The following is a 9,346-nucleotide window of genomic DNA, read 5'->3' as shown; positions in this document are numbered from 1 at the left end:
TTGTTATCACATATAACTAGACCCACTGTCATTATTTAAACGTTTGTGATCATTAATTTCAATGATTTTGGATAAAAAATGATTTTTAGATGATGTTGCTATCATTAGATAATTTACAGTTTCCCATAGACTATAAGGCTATATATAAAATTATAGAATATTAGGGCCACAGAGGGGAAAAAAACACAAGTCATAATATTGTAACCAGTTGTTTTAAAGGAGGACAGTTGTTAAAATGACAGACGTGGGGCATTTCGTGAAATTGTACTTCAGTATGGTTTCATAAACAAAGACATGCTGATGTGCCAGAATATTAAGTATCACATTGTCATAAGTATCAAAACTGTAAAAACAATATGTAGCTTTTCTGCAGAAAGAACCAGCCTCATAAATTTATGACTTTATCCTTTTTCTTCAGTGTGGCCCTAGTACTCTGTCATATAAACAAATACACATTCCATATGAATATAAAAACACAATGTGTAACATTATGTTCCTTTATTGAATAAGGACAAAACAAAGCAGGTAAACCATCAGCTCCTTTCGAAACTGAAGTCACAGTGACTCTACAAGATGGAAAGCACAGAATCCAAGCATATTATACAAAATGATACATACACATTCAAAGGTCTGTATATAACACACCCTGCATGTCTGCACACTAAAATAAATGCAGGACAAATCCATACACATCAACTGAACAGACAAATGAATGGATGCAGTAGCCTCCCTGCAGCCTTGTATTACACACAGTATACCGCACAAACATCATAAGAGGCCAAATTCGTAAAAAAACGAACCCAAAAAAACCCAAATTCCTCTGCCACCGCAGGACATATTTAACCAAAATTGAAAGCACACATACTAACTAAAATAATTCAACACATATTGGTCCCTCAGCAGCCGACCACTGTCGTCATCAGGGAAGATTGCCGGATTGTCCCAGTCCATGGCTGGTGGCACTCTGGGGGCCCTCTCCTTCCTCAGGCAGGCCACATTGTGGAGGACAGCACAAGCCACAGTAATATCACATGCCCTAACAGGGCTGACCCTTAATTTGTGAAGGCAGTGAAAGCGTGCCTTCAGGAGGCCAAAGGTAATTTCAACTCTGGCCCTGGTCCTGGCATGGGCATGGTTGTAGGCCTGCTGTGCTTCCTGGGGGTCTGTGAAAGGTGGCAGGAGAAAAGGCTGGCAGCCATACCCCCTGTCTCCCAGCAACACACCAGAGAATTCACCTGTCAACACAAAATCTCATCATTACTACCTCATAAACACAGTGATATTCTTGACACAGCCATGATGGTTATAAATAGGGGTTGTGTGGCTTACCTTGTGATAGGCACTGATAGATTTCAGAGGCCCGAAAGATTCTGGAGTCATGGACTGAGCCAGGCCATTTTGCCACAACATTGCTGATCACACAGTCAGCATTGCAGACCATCTGAAATCATAAGATGAGGAATATTACACCAATCAATGCACATCACTGGCAATGCAGAGTGTTCGTCAATGGACAATATCAAAAAGTTATGTTCACCTGAACATTAATGCTGTGAAAGGATTTCCTATTCACAAAATCGGCCTCATGGGCACCTGAGGGGGCTTTTATCCTTATGTGTGTGCAGTCCACTGCACCAATGACATTGGGGAAACCTGTCACACAAAGTAATGAGTATCCTACTATGTGTTAACAGTTGTCCTGTAATTTGTAGATCCTCTTACCTGCAATCCTATAGAACTCCTCTTTGATGTCACAGAGTCTTCTGTGGCCAGGGAAGGAGATGAAGACATCTGCTAATGCTTTGATAGCCAGACACACACTCCTTATTGTGCGGCAAATTGTGGCCTTGTTCAGCTGTTCTGCATCCCCCACTGAGTACAGGAAGGCTCCACTAGCAAAAAAGCGCAAGGCCACACAAACCATTTGCTCCACACTCAGTGCATGGCTCCGTGCAGTGCGGTGCTTAATCCTGGGACCCAGTAGTCTGCATAGATACCTGATGCCATCTGCAGAAAACCTGTATCTTTCATATAGATGGTCATCAGGGAAGGCCAGTGGGTCCAACCGGTCCCTGAAGACCCTTTCTCGCCTGAAGGCTCTCCTCAGCACAAGTGCTTCTTCATCCACCACATCTCGCACGAATGGGCATGCCATTGTCAGAGCAGAAAGGAACACACAATTTTGGGCCTTCATATAGGCTAGTGGCCACACCTGGTGCTGGGGGGGTGGGCAAAAGAGGGCGATGCCTTATAACGATGACTTGGTTGTACTGATTGCTGGGAAAATAAAAAAAACCTTAGAAAGATGCCACCGTCCTGTGTGCTCACAATAAGAGCTCATATGTCATGGCTCACTTGACTTTACGAGAATATACCTAATTTTTATTTTGAGCTGTGTCATCTTCTTGGAGCTGGGGGAGGAAAGAAAAATAATGATTAATACATTTGTGTTACAGTTAGCATACAGTGTACATTGAAGGCATATCTCACCTCCCTCTCAAGTTTTTTTATTTCAAGGTCCAGTTTCCTAATTGTCCTCTTTTTTATTTCGGACTCCAGTGCAAGATTTTCCATCTTTTTCTTCTTGTACTGAATGTCTATGTCTGCCAGTTCTATTTGGCGCCGGAGGTGGTTGCCATACAACTTTCTGATAGCTTGTGAGCTCTGTGAACACAATACAATTAGCGCAGCTGGAATTTGGCAGGATGTGGTGTCCTTTTATTAATACGCACTATGTTGCCAGGCTGGTTTTCCCACTGTATAGCATCTGGGTCCTGTAAAAGAAATTAGATTTTTTGATTTTGATGAGGACTCCTCACCATTGTAGAGTAAATAGTACTTTCACAGTCTTAACATGATACCTCATGCCTTCTGGAATCCAGAGAGATGGTCTCCTCCTCATCATCGTCTCCATCATGTGCTGTTGCTGCTGCACTGGGGCCTTCACCCTATCACATTTAATCGGATTCATATTGAAGCTAGTAGACAAGACATGCCAGGCCTACAGTATGCCTTTGATGGAGTACTCACTGGATCAGCATCGTCTGGTGCTTGTGCTGGTGGCTCTAACAGGAACACAGTGCTGCCAGACACTGCAAGGCAATAGGTAAACCAAAGTCAGACAGTCCAAATTGATTCAATATGAATGTGGTTGTATCCCATGTAGAGATGGAAGGACATACCTTGAATGAAGCGGGTGGCATCTTGGGAGGAACCTATGCTCGTCTCTTTCCCCCCAGGGATCCCCTCTAAGACGGGCCTGCCTTTATTTAGCTCCAAGGCCATGTCCTCTGCTGGGGTAAGGTCAGCCTTTGGTGACCCACCACCCGTGCCTTGTCTGTGGGTATTCTTTTTCACTGCTAAAACAGTACAGACAATGTGTGAGCAGGCACCTTCTGGGTACAATATATGCTTGTGCTTTGTTAAATATTAGTCAGGGACCATACCATTCTGCAGAATGTTCTTGTATTTGATTTTGACCTGCTGCCATGTCCGTTTTGGCCCGTTCATGTTTAATCTACACACACACACACACACACACACACACACACACACACACACACACACACACACACACATTTAATGGAGTCACACTGCAAAAAATTACTTGGTATTTTTGTCTTGTTTTCAGTAAAAATATCAAAAAATTTATCATAGCTTTATACAGTGTGATGGAGTTACTTTACACAATTTCACTCATATCTGCAGTGCATTTCAATTAAAAATTTAACCGTTTCATAATTACAGTACAACTGCATTTTTGGAGATGTGAATTAAATATTTGAATTGTAATTGTGATGTTTCAGCGGAGCGGTGAGTGTGTAATTGTGCACTACTTACGCATTCAGGCGGTCTGCAATACTTTGCCACGCTTTTTCTCTTTGCTTTATCACTGTGGCGGTGTTGCCTTTCTTCTTAATTATATCTTTTACCTCCTCGTATGCCTCCATGAGGATTTGTGCTTCCGACGGGGAAAAGTACGCGGCTCTAGTTGCCATGGTAAATCAGTTAATCTGTGATCTGTGGCGGGGTCTATTTGAGTGAGCCGTGAGCGCGCACCTATCCAGGATTGGTTTCACCTGGCTTAATGAGTCCGTGTCTGCTCATCCTGGCTTGGTCTTTGTGCAACCAATTAAGCCTGGACGCACATGTTTTGGCTTCATTGAGCTCAGCTGAGTCATTTATCCCGGATGTCTTAATTCTACTTTTGTGCAACAGGCCCCAGGACTGTTTATAGAACTAGTGTTGTTGTTGTCATCTGGACTGTTTATAGAACTAGTGTTGTCGTTGTCGTCTGGACTGTTTATAGAACTAGTGTTGTTGTCGTCTGGACTGTTTATAGAACTAGTGTTGTTGTCATCTGGACTGTTTATAGAACTAGTGTTGTTGTTGTCATCTGGACTGTTTATAGAACTAGTGTCGTTGTCATCTGGACTGTTTATAGAACTAGTGTTGTTGTCATCTGGACTGTTTATAGAACTAGTGTTGTTGTTGTTATCTGGACTGTTTATAGAACTAGTGTTATTGTTGTCTTGGTCCATCAGTCCATCAGTATCTGTGATGTACTAAGCTTTATAATGCATAAACTACCCACCCTGGCCACGTCTCTCTTTGTTTAGGTGTTAGTGCTGGTGACGTGTCACACCTGAGAGCTGGCGTTTCAGATCAACAAGGAATCTTGAGAGATTCTCCATGCCCGACTATCAATGTATACAATGTTTATATACACCCTTTAAAACTTGATAAGAACTGCAGTGTTTCAGTGAAAAAGCATCAGCTGACCCAAACTCCACATCGTTGGTAGAGGTGCCGGCTAACGGAATAGCAAACTTGTCACGTTCCTGACCTATTTCTGTTAGTTTGTTGTATGTGTTAGTTGGTCAGGACGTGAGTTTGGGTGGGCATTCTATGTTTTCTGTTTCTATGTTGGTTTAAGGGTTGCCTGGTATGGCTCTCAATTAGTGTTTGGCGTTTCCTCTAATTGAGAGTCATATTTAGGTAGGTTGTTTCACAGTGTTCGTTGTGGGTGGTTGTCTCCTGTGTCAGTGTTTGTCGCACCATACGGGACTGTTCGGTTTGTTTGTACTTCGTTCGTTTTGTGTAGTCTATTTTCCCTGTTCGTGCGTTCTTCGTGTTATGTAAGTTCGTATAGTTCAGGTTTGTCTACATTTGTTTTGTTATTTTGTTAATTATTTCAAGTGGTTTCGTTTCGTGTTTTTCCCGTCTTGTTTTATTAAAATTATGTCATTTCACAACGCTGCGCCTTGGTTCAATCCATGCTCCTCCTCTTCGGATGAAGAGGAGGAGGACTACCGTTACAAAACTGTTTTAAAATAAAGACTTGTTCTTTTTAAAGCGCGCTGTCAAAAACATGTTTCTACAGTTTGCTACGCTGTGCACTAATGAATACACCCCTGACTAATCTGCAGCATCCATTATTTACTCAGCTATAGTGAGTGATAACTAACTTCTCCCATCTCTTTCTTTCCGTTCCCTCAGACATGCGCCGAGACGTCCAGGAGATATTCCGTCTGAAGCCCCATGAGAAACAGGTCATGAAACAGGTCAACATCTGCCGAAAGTTCATGCAAGATGTAATTACACTGTCGCCTCTCCTCCTGTATCCACCATCCATCCCCCTGCCTGGTGGAACGAGGGGTGGAGGAGTTCCCCTACGGCCGCCTGAGTCTGATATGAGTGATAAAGTGATGGCTTTCTATACGGCAAACAGACCCACCTCTATAAGGGAAGTGTCAGCCCATTGACATAGTAAGGCCTTAGTTCTATGTTGATGGTCTATGTCACTAACTCAGTACAGTAATAACTTGCAGTACTAGTGTAGTGGCTAACCTTTCACCAATGCATTGCGGTAATGGGATCTCAGTTATAGACTGGCTTATGTTGTTCTCCTTGAAATCTACGCAGTCTTTCTTAACTTCTTGACGATGTTGAACGCTGTCCAGCAGGCGCAAATAGGTCCAGTTTTCAGTCTGTACGCTATGAATCGGACCTCCCTGATGTCACGATGCTTTCGTTCAAAAGCGGTTAAATAATCTTGTAATCTAGCCGAGCAAAAGCAATATGGCACGACCCCTAATCTTCCACCTTTTTATTTATTAAGGAAACTGCTTTACCAGCCTGGCATGAGTGTGTACGCTCTGCTCCGAGCCGCTGGTAAAAACTCCCCCAGCTCACTGCCCTGTAGTTAAGAGAGGACTCTCCCTGGAGCTGGAACCGCTCATTTGGCAAATGACACGCACAACTCTCTGAGGAGAGAAAGACACATTTTTAAGCAAATATAAATTATCTCAAAGAACCTCAGTCAAACGAATAAAACGAGCAACTAGAGAAATGAGGAGGAAGACTTGACAAGCTCCAAGTTCTGGAGAGTAAATGAAGTGGACGCTGCCTGGCTCTCTGGGCCGCTGTAGTTCATTAGTTTCCCAACAAAGTGTAAAAAAGAGCAGTGAAATTGCCTGGGTCCGCCGAGTCGATCCAAAATGGCCCCATTTCCTCTGTCAGCCAGTCTGCTTTTAAATGGAATTGAGGTAACTGTCTGGAGATGGCTAGATAATGACTGTCTCACAAGGGAAAATTGCCACTATTCTGTCCTTCAGCTGCTACCCAAGCATCAGGACACCTTGGTAATAAATCACAGACATGAACCTTGTCTAAGACACTGTCCAGACAGAGGCGGTCACAACCCACTGTCCAGACAGAAGGGGTCACAGCCCACTGTCCAGACAGAAGGGGTCACAGCCCACTGTCCAGACAGAAGGGGTCACAACCCACTGTCCAGACAGAAGGGGTCACAGCCCACTGTCCAGACAGAGGGGGTCACAGCCCACTGTCCAGACAGAGGGGGTCACAGCCCACTGTCCAGACAGAAGGGGTCACAGCCCACTGTCCAGACAGAGGGGGTCACAGCCCACTGTCCAGACAGAAGGGGTCACAACCCACTTTCCAGACAGAAGGGGTCACAGCCCACTGTCCAGACAGAGGGGGTCACAGCCCACTGTCCAGACAGAGGGGGTCACAGCCCACTGTCCAGACAGAGGGGGTCACAGCCCACTGTCCAGACAGAAGGGGTCACAGCCCACTGTCCAGACAGAAGGGGTCACAGCCCACTGTCCAGACAGAAGGGGTCACAGCCCACTGTCCAGACAGAAGGGGTCACAGCCCACTGTCCAGACAGAAGGGGTCACAACCCACTGTCCAGACAGAAGGGGTCACAGCCCACTGTCCAGACAGAAGGGGTCCCAGCCCACTGTCCAGACAGAAGGGGTCACAGCCCACTGTCCAGACAGAGGGGGTCCCAGCCCACTGTCCAGACATAAGGGGCCACAGCCCACTGTCCAGACAGAAGGGGTCACAGCCCACTGTCCAGACAGAAGGGGTCACAGCCCACTGTCCAGACAGAGGGGGTCACAGCCCACTGTCCAGACATAAGGGGCCACAGCCCACTGTCCAGACAGAAGGGGTCACAGCCCACTGTCCAGACAGAGGGGGTCCCAGCCCACTGTCCAGACATAAGGGGCCACAGCCCACTGTCCAGACAGAAGGGGTCACAGCCCACTGTCCAGACATAAGGGGCCACAGCCCACTGTCCAGACATAAGGGGCCACAGCCCACTGTCCAGACATAAGGGGCCACAGCCCACTGTCCAGACATAAGGGGCCACAGCCCACTGTCCAGACATAAGGGGCCACAGCCCACTGTCCAGACATAAGGGGCCACAGCCCACTGTCCAGACATAAGGGGCCACAGCCCACTGTCCAGACAGAAGGGGTCACAGCCCACTGTCCAGACAGAGGGGGTCACAGCCCACTGTCCAGACATAAGGGGCCACAGCCCACTGTCCAGACAGAAGGGGTCACAGCCCACTGTCCAGACAGAGGGGGTCCCAGCCCACTGTCCAGACATAAGGGGCCACAGCCCACTGTCCAGACAGAAGGGGTCACAGCCCACTGTCCAGACAGAAGGGGTCACAGCCCACTGTCCAGACAGAAGGGGTCCCAGCCCACTGTCCAGACAGAAGGGGTCCCAGCCCACTGTCCAGACAGAAGGGGTCACAACCCACTGTCCAGACAGAAGGGGTCACAGCCCACTGTCCAGACAGAAGGGGTCCCAGCCCACTGTCCAGACAGAAGGGGTCCCAGCCCACTGTCCAGACAGAAGGGGTCCCAGCCCACTGTCCAGACAGAAGGGGTCACAGCCCACTGTCCAGACAGAAGGGGTCCCAGCCCACTGTCCAGACAGAAGGGGTCCCAGCCCACTGTCCAGACATAAGGGGTCACAGCCCACTGTCCAGACATAAGGGGTCCCAGCCCACTGTCCAGACAGAGGGGGTCACAGCCCACTGTCCAGACAGAAGGGGTCACAGCCCACTGTCCAGACAGAAGGGGTCACAGCCCACTGTCCAGACAGAAGGGGTCCCAGCCCACTGTCCAGACAGAGGGGGTCACAGCCCACTGTCCAGACAGAAGGGGTCACAGCCCACTGTCCAGACAGAAGGGGTCACAGCCCACTGTCCAGACATAAGGGGCCACAGCCCACTGTCCAGACAGAAGGGGCCACAGCCCACTGTCCAGACAGAAGGGGCCACAGCCCACTGTCCAGACAGAGGGGGTCACAGCCCACTGTCCAGACAGAAGGGGTCACAGCCCACTGTCCAGACAGAAGGGGCCACAGCCCACTGTCCAGACAGAAGGGGCCACAGCCCACTGTCCAGACAGAAGGGGTCACAGCCCACTGTCCAGACAGAAGGAGTCACAGCCCACTGTCCAGACAGAGGGGGTCCCAGCCCACTGTCCAGACAGAAGGGGTCACAGCCCACTGTCCAGACAGAAGGGGTCACAGCCCACTGTCCAGACAGAAGGGGTCACAGCCCACTGTCCAGACATAAGGGGTCACAGCCCACTGTCCAGACAGAAGGGGTCACAGCCCACTGTCCAGACAGAAGGGGTCACAGCCCACTGTCCAGACAGAAGGGGTCACAGCCCACTGTCCAGACAGAAGGGGTCACAGCCCACTGTCCAGACAGAGGGGGTCACAGCCCACTGTCCAGACAGAAGGGGTCACAGCCCACTGTCCAGACAGAGGGGGTCACAGCCCACTGTCCAGACAGAAGGGGTCACAGCCCACTGTCCAGACAGAAGGGGTCACAGCCCACTGTCCAGACAGAAGGGGTCACAGCCCACTGTCCAGACAGAAGGGGTCACAGCCCACTGTCCAGACAGAAGGGGTCACAGCCCACTGTCCAGACAGAAGGGGTCACAACCCACTGTCCAGACAGAAGGGGTCACAGCCCACTGTCCAGACAGAAGGGGTCACAGCCCACTGTCCA

The 9,346-nt window shown here is 48.4% G+C and overlaps 1 long non-coding RNA gene across 1 annotated transcript; it reads right to left on the bottom strand.

The window, feature by feature from the left end:
* Positions 1-581: 581 nt before the first annotated feature.
* LOC120027344 lies at positions 582-1,381 on the bottom strand. Its single transcript, XR_005473287.1, has 2 exons — positions 1,330-1,381; positions 582-1,235 (listed from the first exon to the last, which is right to left on the bottom strand). It is a non-coding gene; the product is annotated as an uncharacterized LOC120027344 (long non-coding RNA).
* Positions 1,382-9,346: the final 7,965 nt, after the last annotated feature.

Source organism: Salvelinus namaycush, chromosome 32 (genome assembly GCF_016432855.1).
Source record: "Salvelinus namaycush isolate Seneca chromosome 32, SaNama_1.0, whole genome shotgun sequence".
Taxonomy (NCBI): domain Eukaryota; kingdom Metazoa; phylum Chordata; class Actinopteri; order Salmoniformes; family Salmonidae; genus Salvelinus; species Salvelinus namaycush.
This window is presented reverse-complemented; position numbering and strand designations above follow the sequence as displayed.